This window comes from Erithacus rubecula (genome assembly GCF_903797595.1).
Source record: "Erithacus rubecula genome assembly, chromosome: 1".
Lineage (NCBI taxonomy): Eukaryota > Metazoa > Chordata > Aves > Passeriformes > Muscicapidae > Erithacus > Erithacus rubecula.
This window is the reverse complement of record NC_136658.1, coordinates 99,948,480-99,964,865: the sequence shown is the minus strand read 5'-3', so window position 1 is coordinate 99,964,865 and position 16,386 is coordinate 99,948,480. Positions and strand designations below refer to the sequence as shown.

Below are 16,386 nucleotides of genomic sequence, written 5' to 3'. Positions count from 1 at the left end.
AAATCAAGTGCTTTTGTAACTATAAAGAGCAAAAAATAGAGACATGACCTCTACATTCTGATTTTCCTAAACCTGAAAAGCTGCCTGCTGACTCCAGGCTGCAGTCTGATCTCACAGCCTGGACAAATAAGTTATCTTTCAAGTGATTGTCTCTGAAAAAGTACATAAGGCTCCAATTCTTTAAAAATATGTATACATACAAATAAGCCCATGATAAAGAAGAACTGCCAGCTATTAATTTCCAGGTGTCAGCACGTCATATATATGGCAAACTGCAGGGCATCCATTCACTTTCAGACCAGGCAGAGCAGCTACCCCAGTATTTGCAGAAGTATCTTTACCTCCAGACGGTCATTTCTCCATCTTGCTAGGCTGCAGCCTTGATAGGGCAGCATTGTTATCTTGGCTCCAGTTCAGCAGCAATTCAGTTCCCATTCTAGACTCCTGAAGCCCATCCCATAGCTGGTGTCCCAGTCCCAGTGTGATTTCACCTCCAACCTTCGGTCCCCATCCCAGCTGCAGAGACATCCGGCCAGCCCCACCGTGGCTTCAGCCTCGGCCTCACAGTCCTTTCCTGAGCTCCACAGTTTCCCTCCCATTCCCACTCATAATCCAAGCCCCACTTTCCGATTCGCATCCACACAACACAGCGCCCTCCACCTCCAGCCCCTACAGTACCACTCACACACACGGGCAGTTCACCAGCATGGCCGGGAGTTCAGGCGCAAGCAATCCCACGGACCCCCTTGCAGCGCTACCCGTCCCGTCCCATGCTCGGGCACAAGACCCAGCCCCACACCAACAGACCATTCCTCCAGTGACATCAGTACATCAATCCCACAGTCTCGATGTCAGCCCTTGCAGTGTTTGCCCCATTTGCCGCTTCTATCCCTGTCCCAGTGATTTCAGAGTCTTCTTTGCCCCGGCCTAAGTGATTTCAGCTCTTTCCCAACCCACAAGCTTTATTGCACTGCAAGCTCTGCTCTTCCAGCTCCAGACGGTCATTTCTCCATCTCGATAGACTCAATCTTGAGGAATCTTGAAGGACAGCATCGTTGTCTTCCTTCCGGGTTTGACTCTTACTTCCGGGTTTGAATCTTACTTCCGGGTTTGGGAGTTCCCTCCGGGTTTGGGTCTTACTTCCGGGTTTGGGAGTTACTTCCGGTTTTGACTAATACTTCCCGGTTTGGGAGTTACTTCTTGGTTTGGGTCTTACTTCCGGGTTTGGGAGCTACTTCCGGGTTTGACTGTTACTTCCTGATTTGGGAGTTACTTCCGGGTTTGGGAGTTACTTCCGGGTTTAAGAGCTACTTTCGGGTTCTGACTGTTACTTCCGGATTTGGGAGTTACTTCCGGGTTTGGGTCTTACTTCCGGGTTTGGGAGTTACTTCCGGGTTTGGGTCCTACTTCCGGGTTTGGGAGCTACTTCCGGGTTTGGGAGCTACTTCCGGGTTTGACTGTTACTCCCGGCCTTGAAACTTACTTCCGGGTTTGGTGTACATCCGGGTTGGGGACTTACTTCTGGGTTTGGAACTTACTTCCGGGTTTGGGAGCTACTTCCGGGTTTGACCGTTACTTCCGGGATTGAAACTTACTTCCAGGTTCGGGATTTACTTCCGGGTTTGGGAGTTACTTCCGGGTTTGGGAGCTACTTCCGGGTTTTGACTGTTACTTCCGGGTTTGTGAGTTACTTTCGGGATTGGGAGTTACTTCCGGGTTTGGGAGCTACTTCCGGGTTTGGAAGCTACTTCCGAATTTGACTGTTACTTCCGGGTTTGGGAGGTACTTCCGGGTTTGGCAGTTACTTCCGGGTTTGGGCTACTTCCGGTTTTAGGACTAACTTCCGGGTTTAGGACTTACTTCCGGGTTTGGGTCTTACTTCCGGGTTTGGGAGCTACTTCCGGGTTTGGGAGTCACTTCAGGGTTTAGGACTTAATCCGGGTTTGGGAGTTACTTCCGGGTTTAGGACTTACTTCCGGGTTTGGGTCTTACTTCCGGGTTTGGGAGGTACTTCCGGGTTTGGAAGCTACTTCCGGGTTTAAGACTTACTTCCGGGTTTGGGAGTTACTTCCGGGTTTGGGAGTTACTTCCTGGTTTGGGAGTTACTTCCGGGTTTGGAAGTTACTTCCGGGTATGGGAGTTACTTCCGGGTTTGGGAGTTACTTCCCATTTCGGAACTAACTTCCGGTTTTGGCAGTTACTTCCGGGTTTGGGAGCTACTTCCGGGTTTGGGAGGTACTTCCAAGTTTGAGAGTTACTTCCGGGTTTGGCAGTTATTTCCGGGTTTCGGAGATACTTCCGGGTTTGGGAGCTACTTTCGGGTTTTGACTGTTACTTCCGGGTTTGTGCGTTACTTCCTAATTTGGGAGATATTTCCGGGTTTGGGAGTTACTTCCGGGTTAAGGACTTACTTCCGGGTTTGGGACTTACTTCCGGGTTTAGGACTTACTTCCGGGTTTGGGAGGTACTTCCGGGTTTGGAAGCTACTTCCGGGTTTAAGACTTACTTCCGGGTATGGGTCTTACTTCCGGGTTTGGAAGCTACTTCCGGGTTTGGGACTTACTTCCGGGTTTGGGACTTACTTCCGGGTTTGGGAGTTACTTCCGGGTTTGGGAGTTACTTCCCATTTCGGAACTTACTTCCGGGTTTGGCAGTTACTTCCGGGTTTGGGAGCTACTTCCGGGTTTGGCAGTTACTTCCGGGTTTGGGAGTTACTTCCGGGTTTGTGAGTTACTTCTGGGATTGGGAGATACTTTTGGGTTTGGGAGTTACTTCCGGGTTAAGGACTTACTTTCGGGTTTGGGACTTACTTCCGGGTTAGGATCTTACTTCCGGGTTTAGGACTTACTTCCGGGTTTAAAACTTACTTCCGAGTTTGGCTCTTACTTCCGGGTTTCCGAGCTACTTTTGGGTTTGGGAGGCACTTCCGGGTTTGGGACCTACTTCCGGGTTTGTGAGTTAAGTCCGGGTTTAGGACTTACTTCCGGGTTTAGGACTTACTTCCGGGTTTGGGAGCTACTTCCGGGTTTGGCAGTTACTTCCGGGTTTGGAAGTTACTTCCGGGTTTGGGACTAATTTCCGGGTTTAAGACTTACTTCCGGGTTTGGGAGGTACTTCCGGGTTTAAGACTTACTTCCGGGTTTGGGTCTTACTTCCGGGTTTGAGAGTTACTTCGGGGTTTGGGAGATACTTCCGGGTTTGACTGTTACTCCCGGCCTTGAAACGTACTTCCGGGTTCGGGATTTACTTCCGGGTTTGGGTCTTACTTCCGGGTTTGGGAGTCACTTCCGGGTTTAGAACTTACTTCCGGCTTTGGGTCTTACTTCCGGCTTTGGGAGCTACTTCCGGGTTTGGGAGTTACTTCCGGGTTTGAGAGTTTTCTTCCTAATTTGGGACTTACTTCCGGGTTTGGGACTTACTTCCGGGTTTGGGTCTTACTTCCGGGTTTAGGACGTGCTTCCGGGTTTGAGAGCTACTTCCGGGTTTGGCAGTTACTTCCGGGTTTGGGACTTACTTCCGGGTTTAGGAGTTACTTCCTGGTTTGGGAGTTACTTCCGGGTTTAGGACTTACTTCCGGGTTTGGGTCTTACTTCCGCGTTTATGTCTTACTTCCGGGTTTAAAAGTTACTTCCTGGTTTGGGACTTACTTCCGGGTTTGGGAGTTTTTTCCGGGTTTGTGCTACTTCCGGGTTTGGGAGTTACTTTTTGGTTTGGATCTTACTTCCGGGTTTGGGAGCTACTTCCGGGTTTGACTGTTACTTCCGGGTTTGGGTCTTACTTCCGGGTTTGGGTTTTACTTTTGGGTTTGGGAGTTACTTCCGGGTTTATGACATACTTCCGGGTTTGATAGCTACTTCCTGGTTTGATAGCTACTTCCGGGTTTGAAAGGTACTTCCGGGTTTGGGACTTACTTCCGGGTTTGGGATTTACTTCCGGGTTTGGGAGGTACTTCCGGGTTTAAGAATTACTTCCGGGTTTCGGACTTACTTCCGGGTTTTGGAGTTACTTCTTGGTTTGGGAGTTACTTCCAGGTTTGGGTCTTACTTCCGGGTTTGGGACGTACTTCCGGGTTTAGGACTTACTTTTGGGTTTGCATGGTACTTCCGGGTTTGAGAGTTACTTCCGTGTTTAGGACTTACTTCCGGGTTTGGGTCTTACTTCCGGGTTTGGGAGTTACTTTTGGGTTTAGGACTTACTTCCGGGTTTGGGAGGTACTTCCGGGTTTAGGAGTTACTTCCGGGTTTGGGAGCTACTTTCGGGTTTGGGAGTTACTTTTGGGTATGACTGTTATTTCCCTGTCCCGTCCCATGCTCGGGCACAAGACCCAGCCCCACACCAACAGACCAAGCCTCCAGTGACATCAGTACATCAATCCCACAGTCTCGATGTCAGCCCTTGCAGTGTTTGCCCCATTTGCCGCTTCTATTCCAGTCCCAGTGATTTCAGAGTCTCCTTTTCCCTGGCCTAAGTGATTTCAGCTCTTTCCCAACCCACAAGCTTTATTGCACTGCCAGCTCTGCTCTTCCAGCTTCTGTGGTCACACTGTCTGAGATTGTAGATCTTGGTATAATCATGTATTCATGTACAACCTATATTCCCCACACTATATCCCTGATGTGTTTTCTGGCTGCTCAGTTCTGTTTTGCCTCATGAATTGCAATCAGCATTCAAGAATTTGCTGCAGACAATACAGAACTGCTTGGGCTTTATATTGATGGAACAAGTGTTTCCCTTTCTCAGGGACTTTCCCATCTATCAAAGTCTCCAATTTCTACCCAAGAAGGAGATGCATGTAAAGGTATAGTTCAGTTCTTCAGTTTCATTCCCATTACTCTTCATATTGGGAACATTTCCTCACATGAAGACACCCTGGAACACATTTCTACCCACCAGTCCTGGAAACACCTAAAGGTGAAAGGCTCTGTGCTCTGTTTACCAACAGATCCTGTCATGTTGTGGGATACCATGGGGAGTGGAAAGCTGCTGTGTGGAGTCTAACACAACAAGTTATCAAAGCTGTCAAAGGAGAGACAAGCAAATTGGCTGAAGTGAGTGAACTCTAGCTGGAATTCCAGAAGAGTGGCCAGTGCTCAACTCCCATAGTGACCCCCATGGGCAAACCCCCTGTGAGGGTGACAATGGAAACAAAGGAATTGGCAGCACAGAGGTTAACCCATGTGGGCTGGTGCCCACACATCATGATACAAATTATCTGCAGTGAGGAGCAGAGATTGAACTAAGTCTGGTTGGGACAAACTTAACTTGTTCACAGCAGTCAGCATGATGATGTGCCTTGAATTTGTGGCTAAAGCAGTCCTGAAAACACACCAGTGTTTGAGCTGCTGCTGAAACAGTGCTTGCACAGTGTCCAGGCTCTCTCCTCCTTCTTCCCAAAGTGAGTAGGCTGGGAGTGGGCAAGAGGCTGAGAGGGCACAGGCAGGACAGCTGGCATGAAATGACCAAAGGAGTATTTCACACCATATGGCTGCATTCCCAAAAAAAAAAGCCCCAAAAAAAAAAAAAAAAAAAAAACAAAAAAACCAAAAAAAACCAAAAAAAAAACCAAAAAAAAAAAAGGACAAAGGGGAGGCATTTGTTGTTACATTGTTCATCTTACTAAACAAATAATTGCATATGCTGAGGACCTGCTTTTCTCAGAATGGCTGGACATCTGTGTGCCTATGGAAAGCACTGTTATGGAAAGCACTGAATGAATTCCTCCTTTTGCTTTGCTTATGCACTCAGCTTTTCCTCTCCCTGTTAAACTGTCATTATCTGACCCATGAGTCTTCTGACCTTTCTCGTGTTTCCTCTTTCCCCCATCCCAATCCCATGAGACAGGAGATTAAGAGACATGTTGGGTGGATATTTATCTGCTGGCCAGGGTCAACCCACCCTTGAAGAGTAGTACAAATTGTTGAGTCTGTCCCCTTATGACCTAGGAAAATTCATACATGGGGAAGACATGCAGACAGATTATTAAGCAGCATAAATCCTGACTTCTTGAACCAAGTGGTCAGACAAGCCAATTCTCTCCTGTCAATATTTTAACCCAAGGCACAGTAGCTGTCCCATGACATCAATCAAATAACCACCCTAGGGTAGTAACCACAAAGTACATAAAAGATACTCAAAAATCAGAAGATACTCAGAAATCTCCTAGGAGTATTTCATTCAACCTCCTAGGAGTGTTTCCTTTCAAAGAGGGGAGAATGAGAAGGCTACACAGCAGGTAGTTCAATGGACTGGCTGAGGCACAAAACATAGGTAGGAATTCTTTGCAGGTTGCCCATTAGAGACTCAAAATGCACTGCCATGAGAAAAGATAAAAGATTATCATCTGACTACAGTAAAATGCAATGTGTTCAATGGCAGAGTAAAATTCTGCTATTAGAGGTGAAAAGCAACATTAAAAAAATTAAAAAGGCCTAAATGAGAAAAATTTAAAATCAGCTTGAATGTGAAGAAGTTGTCTGTAAAACCTTATATGTGTCCAAATTACTAGGAATAAAGACTTTTTTTAAAGAAGTAAAAAAATTAAAAATACTAACTTTTTCAAACAGCTTCACCTGGAAGTGTGGCAGCAAAGAAGCCAGACTGAAAAGTCCTACTTACATCTAAAAGAAGCATGCAGGGAAGATGAATTTGAAGGAAAAAAGTCTAATTAATTCCTTCCCAGGGTGTCCCTCCTGTAGGAGCTGTGGGACTCACTGACACCAAAGCCTTTCCTCATGAGGATGAGACCAGGGAACAATCTCAACTCACAGTGTGATGAAGAAATTGAAAGAATCATAAGAAATAGAGAGGATCAAATGGTCTCCAGGGTGAAGGAGCAGAGGTACAGCACTGCTAAACTATGAAGCTTGGTATTTAATCTCTGGTTTAGAAGGTTATCTGTAGAGGAGAAAGAAAAGACACAGCATGGGACTGTGATTTCTAAGAGCTGTGCTGATGGTGACAGCTGCTGTGCACTGAGCCTGTATGGTACAGTGAACTGAATAGTGGTAGTTTTGTCATAAATAGCACATAGATATATTGGAGAGAAGCCAGATCCAGCATGGCTTTTCATGGGAAAGAGATATTTCAAAAAGCTCGAGATGCTCTATTAAGAAATCAGTGAGCATGTGGAGAGGAGTGACATGGTTATATCACACACCTAAATTTCCCAAAAGCTTTTGAAAAGTTTGGATGTATCACTCTTAAAGATATTAAGCTTTCATGGAAAAAAAGAGAGAGAGACTCTACTAATTAATAATTGTTACTTTTAAAGCTGAGCAGTCAAAAATTGTGGCTGATCAGTTCTTACAGTGGAGGGATGTTCTCCCACAGGGAGGAAGTTTCAGGGCTACATCCAACTCTGTTCACCCTTTGTTCATAAATGAACTGTAGAAGTCTGTTTGTCACTGTTGATGCAATGAATCTCTTTTAGTGAGGTGACAAATATTCAGCTGCTAAAAAAGCATTCAGAAAAATCAAACATAGCACTGACCTCAAATACTTGCAGAAATCTCTCATGGCAGAGTAATAAATGGCAGAAGAGATTCAATGTCAATAAATGCAAAGTAATGCACATGGCAAAATAATGATCCTAACTATACATATGCAATGATGGGCTCTACATTAACAATTCATGAAAGAGGTCTCAGAATAACTCTGGATAATTTCCTGAAATGTCAGCTCAATTTTCAGTAGTCAGAAAGGCAAAAAAGACAGTAAGGAATAGGAGGAAGAGAATGAAAGCAAGCAGAAAACATTACTGGAGCATAGCACAAAACCACTGCTCATCCACAGCTTTCCCAGCAACCCCATCCCAAATCAAATGGGGCAGAACCATGAGGGGACAGAGCTGTTGAGGGGCACAGACTCTACAGACCATCAGCTGCATCCTGAAGGTCTTTACTTCACACCTGAGCCATCCCAGCTGAGCTGCTTCTTTCTGCTTCCTGTGACAAAGGAACTCATCCACTGTGTTCAGAGCAAGGGCAACATAGTCAAATCATTAAACTGCACAGCAATTGCTCCTGGTTTTAGTGTCCTCTGGAGCTGTGTTGTAAAATATAAATCATCCTCCAAAAATGTAAGCATTTAAGAGCCATTTGATGAACCTGCTATTCTCATTTAGTATTTCAAAATCTTTCATGTTGAGATGGAAGAAAAAAGGGACAAAGATCAGAGAAGATGTAACAGAAATTGTAAGTTAATAGAGGAGGGGAACAAGATAGGAATAACATTTGTATGATGCATACCTTTGAAACTATCAGGTCTTTCCTTATTTTAACTAACACAATCCTTAAATTATATTTTGACCCTTGAAGAAGTTCTGAAGTTATCTGCAAACTATGAGTTAATCTTGTACCTTTGCTCTTACCTCCTCCTCCTCCAAATAGTTAATATATTAGTTGACCGACTGACAGAAAATACATAACATAATCATAATCTGAAGTTGTTCTTTGCTGAATATATGTGACAGTAGAATGCAAACCAGAAAGCTGATATTGATAAATATCCTTGATCAAAGAGTATGTACCTGGAAATTGCAACATATACAACTGCATGAGATGGACCAGTAAGGAAAGTATCTTTTGTTGAACTCTCCAAGTGCTGTTACTGGAGATGGCAGTGTTGGCAGACATGTTAAATCTATACACAGAATATCACCATGGAACTGCCTCCATTAATGTTTCAGGAAAAAAAAAGGCCCCACACAGAGGAGGACTGAATTGTCTCTGCTACATAACAATTTATCTGTCCTGTTCACAAATGCATTTATTTTCACTTCATTTATGCCTTCTGGTCACATGTAGGCATTAGCTATTTTGATACTGAAAATAAGAGGATTCTATCAGAACCAGTGTGGCCAGCGGGGATGTGATCATCCCCTCTACTCATAGGTGCTCCTATGAGGCTGTACCTCAAATCCTGTGTCCAGTTTTCAGCCCCACCCTACAAGGAGGACTTTGAGGTGCTGGAGCATGTCCAGGGGAGGGCAGTGGAACTGTGAAGGTCTGGAGAATCAGTCTTGTGAAGAGCAGCTGAGTGGACTGGGAATGTTTAACTGGAAGAAAAGGGGAGCCCTTACCACTCTCTAAAACTCTCTGAAAGGAGGCTGCAGTGAGTGGGGGCAGGCTCTGCTCCCAAGTAACAAGCAATAGGACAAGGGGAACCAGCCTTAAGCTGGACTACAGAAGGTTTAGATAGGGAATAAGGAAAAATTTCTTCACCAAAATGGTAGTCAAACATTGAAACAGCTTGCCCAGGGAACTGATGGAGTCAGTATTCGTGGTAAGGTTCAAAAACACGTGGATGTGGCACCTGGTGATGTGGTTTAGTGGAAGATTTGGCAGTGCTGGGTTAACAGTTGGACTTGATGACCCTAAAAGTTTTTTCCAACTAAAAGATTTTAAGATTCTATGAATCATGATTTCTGCATATCTGTCAGTCTCATTTCTACAAATTAATCTTTGCTCATCCAAACAGTCTTTGTGTGCTTTCAATTCAGGTAGCACCATGCTGCTGCACAGTTTCTGGGTTTACCTAGTCCATAGGTTTGCCTAACTCTTCACAAAAAAAATAAAAGATTGCCTTCTGGAGACTGAGCAAATAACCTACCCTTGAATATGAGAACATTAGCACTGTATTCATTTCCACATGACATTTAAGACTGTAATCCATGCTGTGCAGGAGTCTGGGGGATCCTCCTTTCCCCATGACTCATTTTACTTCCTGCTTGGCCTCTGAATCTAATTGACTCTTCTTGTTAATTTCATTTGGATTGTCATTATGATTATGACATTTAACAAGATTCCTTTCGTGTTTAATACATTTAAATAGTAAATTAAAACAAGAGCTAGCCACTACTGACATTTGCAGAATGTAGGCATTTGCAGTCATATTTTCCATGTACTATGAATTCAGATGGTTGGAGAACAGCTTTTGGCAGAGGAACAGTACATTTTTTGGTTTGTTTCATTTCTTATTTACTCTCCCTCTGTAAAGAACTTACAGGCAGTGCAGGAGTCTAAAGCTGAGATGACCCACATACAATTTGTTGATCTCATTAATCACTGAATTAAGTGATTGAATCTATTTGATTGCAATTACAGACTCTACCTCTCTCTCATTAATCATGGCAATAAGACCATGATTTTCAAAGTTATGTGGGTGACTGACTTTTTCTAAAATCAGTGACAAAAGTCTTTTCCTGTGCAATTTATTTGAATAACTTTCAGTCAGTTTTTGTTTCCACACGATTCGCATATAAACCTATCAGACACAGGGGTTTAGCTATGGCTCACTGCCTCTGCACAGCTCAAGAAATCTGAGGATTTATGTGAGTGTAGATGAGAGGCTGAAACAGAGAAAGAGAATAACTACACAAAACTTACATCCTGAAATTGCTTCCTCTCAGGAATAACATTTTGACTGCTAGATAAATTACATTGTGTTTGCACTTCTATGGAGCAATCATGACATCCAGTGGGCATCCCCCTTACTGCAGCGCACCAGTTCCTTGACTACAGGACAGGTGATGGGTCATGAGAAGAAAATACTGAAAAAATTTCCAGGGAAATAATGTTTGTGGTTTTTTTTTTTTTTTCTTTTTTTTTTTTTTTTTTTTTTTTTTTTTTTAAGAACGCTTTCCAAGCCTTTCTAATTATTATTCTTACTAATTGCATTAAGTGTTAAACAGTATTTCAAGACCTTAGGACCACAGCAGAGTACAGAATGCTGCCTGGCATGCTGACCCATACAGACCAGTAGTTTTGTCACAAGCTCAGGGTAAAGAGCAGCCAGGTCTGCCCAGGAGTGAATTCAGCCCTCACAGGACTGTCACAGGTCCTCCATGATATTCTAGTCTGCTGGGAGATGGATGTAACAGCTGCAGACTCTTTGGGATATTACTTGTCTTTCACAAAACTACTTTGGTGAGCTCCCCAGCCTTTGTGTAGAGGCAAGAAAAAGAAGAGGGACAGAGATTCCAGGCTTGTGGCAGAGAGTCACCTTCATGGCAGCAAAGTTTGGTAACATCATCCATCATAAAGAGGAATCCATTGTATATGGTGGCTGGCACTGTTGTAACAGAGGAATCAGTTAAACTGGCTGTGGGTGCACTGATGAATTTAAAGGCCTTTAAACCTTAACTTTCTGCTTTTGTAATTTGCAGCACCATTTAATATGTGTACAGATTTTTCTATCTACAGCTGTTGCTACATCCATCATTTCCTATTTGTGTCCCATCCCAAAGCCCACAGTTGCTATACCTGTGCCTGTGCCAGCTGTTCAGCAGCACATGGGTGCCTGTAGCCTGCTCACAATTCTGCAACAGATTTCTCCTTGGAGACAAACATGGCCAGCTCACTCCCCAGTTTTTACCTGATTGTTTTGGTCAGGATCAGGTCTGGAGCAAAGCATCAGACTCAGCTTGAGTATCCTCAAGTCTGGCACCCTTTGAAGTGACTGTGACTGTGCTGAGTAAAGTTATCTCTTGCTTGCCATCATCAGGTTTCAGCTTTGATGCTGAAGGCAAAAGGACAGGATACACCTCCGAGATACAGATCAAAGGAAATTCCCAGTTCAATCCCACTGATTATTCAGACTTTGATTCATTTTTCTGCCATCTGGCAGACATCCAGTGTGACTGCACTGTACAGTTTCTCATTCAGAAGTTTATATTCCCAACCAGTCTTAGGCAGTCCATTAAAAATATTATAGTGTAAATCCTGAAGGAACTGCTGGGTGCACCTGGGAGATGTTGGTAGGAATCACTGAGCACTGGCTCCAGCTAATCCCTGCAAACAAACCAGCACACAGGATGTTGTGTGTGTAAGGAGAATGACAGTGCTAACTAAAACATAAATTCAGGGTTGTCATTCCCTTAGTAACTAAGCAGCAGTGCAAGAGACACCATCCCTGCTCTCCATTCACACTGCATTAAATGACTGTACACCTTTCCAGCACACAGCATTACTCTAAAGCCTTTGGAAGAAAATGAGAATAACCTTTTCTTTAGCCTGCCAAGGGACTATGTAACCTTGTAATTATCCAGCTTTAGATAGACGAGATATATTGTAATTTTGTACAAAAAAGGTCACAGGTTTATGCATCCTCTGACAGACCGAAGGAAGAGAACTATGGCAAAACCTCTCCAGCAGACCTTTTTAATTTATTTTTCCCAAGTGCATTAAATTTTAACGTCATCTTTTTGACCTGTATGTTAGAGTATTTATGAACATCTGACTAACCAATACCACTGTAGAAAGCCAAAAGTGTCAAAAATTGTTTGGTTCTAATTGATTTTGGCTCCCTTTTCTAAAAATTATCAATATTGTACAAAATAAAACAGATTGCAGCGCTGAGAAGGAAGACAAACTTTGATGAACTCATATCAGTGACTGACATTCAATAAAAACAGACTGTGGTTAAAAACCTACCAGCTGCCCTGTCAGTAAAACAAAGCTGTTATTTTTATTTTACAGACCCGGGTTTTGAGGAAGATGTACAGCACAAACACAAAGCAAAAGAGGAGAAAACAAGAAAGGAGAACAACACAACAGAGAGACCACACCTGTCATGTGGTGAGTGGGATCATCCCAGGCAATACATTCACTGTTAGTCCCCACCAAGTTTTGGGAGGTACCCAGCACGTGGGAGTGCCAGAGGGGAGCTGGAGGTGCATTCTGAGCTGGTCTGAGATGACTCAGGAGAAGCTGATGGCTCTCCAAACACAGATTAATCTTCTGTTGGCAAAACGAGGAGCAAGGCACTGTATGCTCATAATTTAAACTCTGTCTTCACCACAGGTGAAACAGGCTTTGGTGAGCCCTTTCTAGTCCATGGTGAAGATTCTCTTGCCTGTTAAGATGGGTATTTCTTATTCCCCAGGGAAGAAGCAATCCTTCCTTTGCTAAGTGTGCCTCTTGTAGCAGCTCAGTGAAGACACTTCAGATTTCTCTGGAGTGGCCCAGCCTGAAACATTCCAGCAATATAAGGCTAAGGACCAACCCCAAGCCATTTGAGAATAAAGAGACATTTATCAGTGCACTCTTCTAAGTAGGAAATGGGCCTGCCCTGTGCTTGTGTAAGCTGTTCTGAGCATTATTCTTAGCAGATATTGACAGCAGAGGAAAAATAGCTGAAGAACACTTAAGAAAGCTGTTAAATGTGTAATGGAGCACCAAGCAACCTCAGACAGCAAATACATACCCCAGACAGGCACAGACAGAATCCAGTTGGTTTGGCAGGAGGGGCTCTCAGTGCAAGTCACGTGTTGGACAACTAAAGTGCTGCTATCCTTCTTCAGTTCAATTTTAAACCCTCTCATGCCACCTATGAAATTGATGCATGTCCTGAAGAGAGGTTGGAGAAGAAACTTTGTTGAGTTACTTTTACAGATAACCGAGGCCTAAGGAGATATTTCATTCAAGTAAACAATGTTTGCAAGAGCTACAAAAACTTATGAATTCTGATTATTTTGCTTTTTCTAGAACTCAGGGCCTCATATGCTGAGACTTTAGAATTTGTTATAAAATTAAATTAAGATGAAATTCTGGAGTAGCTTTGCTTCTAACAGAAATGTATTCCCTATGTTAACTGTGGAGCAACGTCTCTTTTCATCCTCTTCCTCCACAGCTCTGATCTATTTACCTCTTCCCAGGTGGGAAACATGAAGGGCCAAGTGCTGCCCACAGATCTCCATTTGCTGCTCTGCTACTCCCAGAGTACAGAAAGAAGATGTTTTAAATATGTTTTTCTTTTCTTTTCTAGGTGTGTTTAAATTACCTTTAAACAGGTTGAAGTGGTCATGGATCTTCATAAATTGGAAGCCAAATTCTTTGCAAGCAGCTCCTGAATGCTCACAGTGTGGGACTGCTTCACCCCTCTCCCACTTCTGAAGCTGGAGAGGAGCATCAGTTCATGGTAGAGAACTGGACAGCTTTTGGGTGAGATGATAAAACTCTGAGGACCACAGACAGAGGCAGGCCTGGACTTAGGAAAGAAGTGAGCAAGGGCAGATAAATAACCCATGAAGAAAAAATTCTAATTGCAAAATACAGTCCAGGCTTGTCATGTCTCTTTTGTCATCCAGTCCCTGCTCCCTCCAACATGGTTTGTCTAAGATCTGGGTTTTTAAACACCTTTTATGTGCCTCCAGTATACACAAATACCTCTTGGATGAATGTCCCCTTAAATATTGGAGCTAGATAGTCTTTAGGGTCCCTTCCAACACAAGCTATTCAGCAAATTAGGAACAAAACTAAAGCTCCTTTCCCCTTCTTTTCTATACTTAAAAAAAAAAAATTAAAAACCACAGACACATTAAATTTAGTGGGAGTTACAGTGGAGGTGCTTCTTCCTTCTTGTGAAGGCTCTAAAGGCCATTCTGCCATGTTTGCTGTCAGTGTAATGGGGAGTTATGGAGAGGTAAGAGAGGAGGGTAAGGGTGTTTAAACAAAATGTAAGAGGCATCTTCACTTGCTTGAAAAACCTGCTGTACACCCTCACACTTTTGACCATTCAGCTGCTCCAAGCTCCAGAGATAAATTAGGGTTTAAATACACTTGCAGATGACAGCCTGGTGTGTCCCCATGCTCTGACTGGCATGTTCTGATTTTGTGGGCTGAGGTCCTTGCCCCTTTGCAAGGTCTGTGCAGCAGGTATCATCAAATGTTCCTCAGCCAGCATCAGCCATTCCCACACAACTCACCGAGATTTAGAAAAGCAAATCACACCACACATTTCCAGCTTCAAAGCACCCTTGGTCAAGGGGCAAACTTGTGATCCCTATGTTATTTAGGGAGTTTGAATATAGCACACAAGAAATAGCTCCTCAGGAGTGTTTGGTTAGAAAGCATAAGTGTTGGTAACAGCCTAGCACAAAGGAGATTGAATGAGTGGGTAAGACAGTCCACATTTCCTTTTGTGTCTAATCATTAATCAGAAGGAAATTTCTCCAGCACAATTTTCTCAGAATAAACAAAATTGAGAAGGGTAAGCCATCATGATAGGGAGAGGCAAAAATGTTTTATACCTCAGATTGTTCTGATTATAACAAGAGAATTGGCCTTCTTCCTTCACTTCTGTCTGCAAAACAATTTGGTCATTTAGGGCAGATAATTTTGCTCTCCATTACACCATTAAGCTGGTGAAAGAATGTAAAACTAATGCCTGAAAATGGAAGGTCTCATGCAAGGCATTTGAGGGAGTGGGAAGATGAAAGACATGAAAAAAAACCAACATTTTACTTCATCTGAGTCTCAGCCAAACTTTGCTGCTTTCTTGCTGGTCTTGAAGCCTCTAGGAGTTTGCTTTTCTGGTTTTCTTGTCTAAATTAAACTGTGAAAAATACATTCTTTAAAGTTTTATCTCCTCTGTTAAAACTATTCACTTTTAAGTCTCTTTCTCACATATAAAGTCTTAATATTTTTCATGACATTTTTTATTTACAAATAAGCAAAGTGTATATGAAAGATAGTTTTGCTTTTGACTTTAAGCCTTTAAAACACAAACCAAGTCTGCTAAGGTCTTCTCTGTAAAAATATGGAAAGTGGTTCTACTTTTTTCCAACAATTTAATGGAAGCTTATCTACCCTGCTGGGTGCATTTGGAAGTAAAAAAGAAATTATATAGAATATATTATTGATCAGTCCTGGTGGAACACCAGCAATGATAAATCATATGGAACTGCACAGTTCATTAGACATTGACAGGGTGAGGCACTGTCCTTCTGGAGCATGTGGTGCAGACAGAAAGCAGATGTATATAAAATGTCCTATTTTTATTTAACTCTTCAGGGGCCCTTAAAACTCAAAGGAATTGGTTTCAGAAAAGTTTCACTTTCTTTTAGTTTGATTGGGCATTTGTGCCTAATCATACACTGAAGATGGGGGAAGCTTTGCTTTCACAAGGAGCCCATTGGAAAGCCAGCAGTTTGCTTTTCTGGAAAAAAAAAAACAAATTGCCCTACATCTACAATCAGATTTCCTTCACATAGAAATCCCATCTCTACCAAGTCTTCAAAGAAACAATAATGAAAGAAATTCAAAATTGGATGCCAGCATAGAAAATGGACAGTCAGTTTCGGCTGTTGTTATTCACACTTCTAATGGTGTCATTGCAGAATTACTGATGTCTAACTGATGCTACTGGGACTTGGTTTTCCTGCCACTACAGGGATAGTGGAAGCAGGCACAGGCTGCCCATGCATCCCTGCAGCCTGTGATGCCCACAAATGGATTAATCAGCTCTCATTTGTTGCTAGGTAACAGTGCCTTGACCTCAGTGTCTCTTCAGCCAAAGAGGGACGGGGATGTGGAGATGTTTCCATGTTTGCTGCGTGCCAGACACACATTGTCACCACATCTGCTGCTGGCCAAGCTGCACAGCTCA

The 16,386-nt window shown here is 43.2% G+C and overlaps 1 long non-coding RNA gene across 1 annotated transcript; it reads left to right on the top strand.

Moving 5' to 3' along the window:
- The first annotated feature begins 11,390 nt into the window (after positions 1 to 11,390).
- On the top strand, positions 11,391 to 14,004 carry LOC306806834. The gene is made up of 3 exons (XR_013775585.1): positions 11,391 to 11,472; positions 12,477 to 12,575; positions 13,765 to 14,004. It is a non-coding gene; the product is annotated as an uncharacterized lncRNA (long non-coding RNA).
- The last annotated feature ends 2,382 nt before the right edge of the window (positions 14,005 to 16,386 follow it).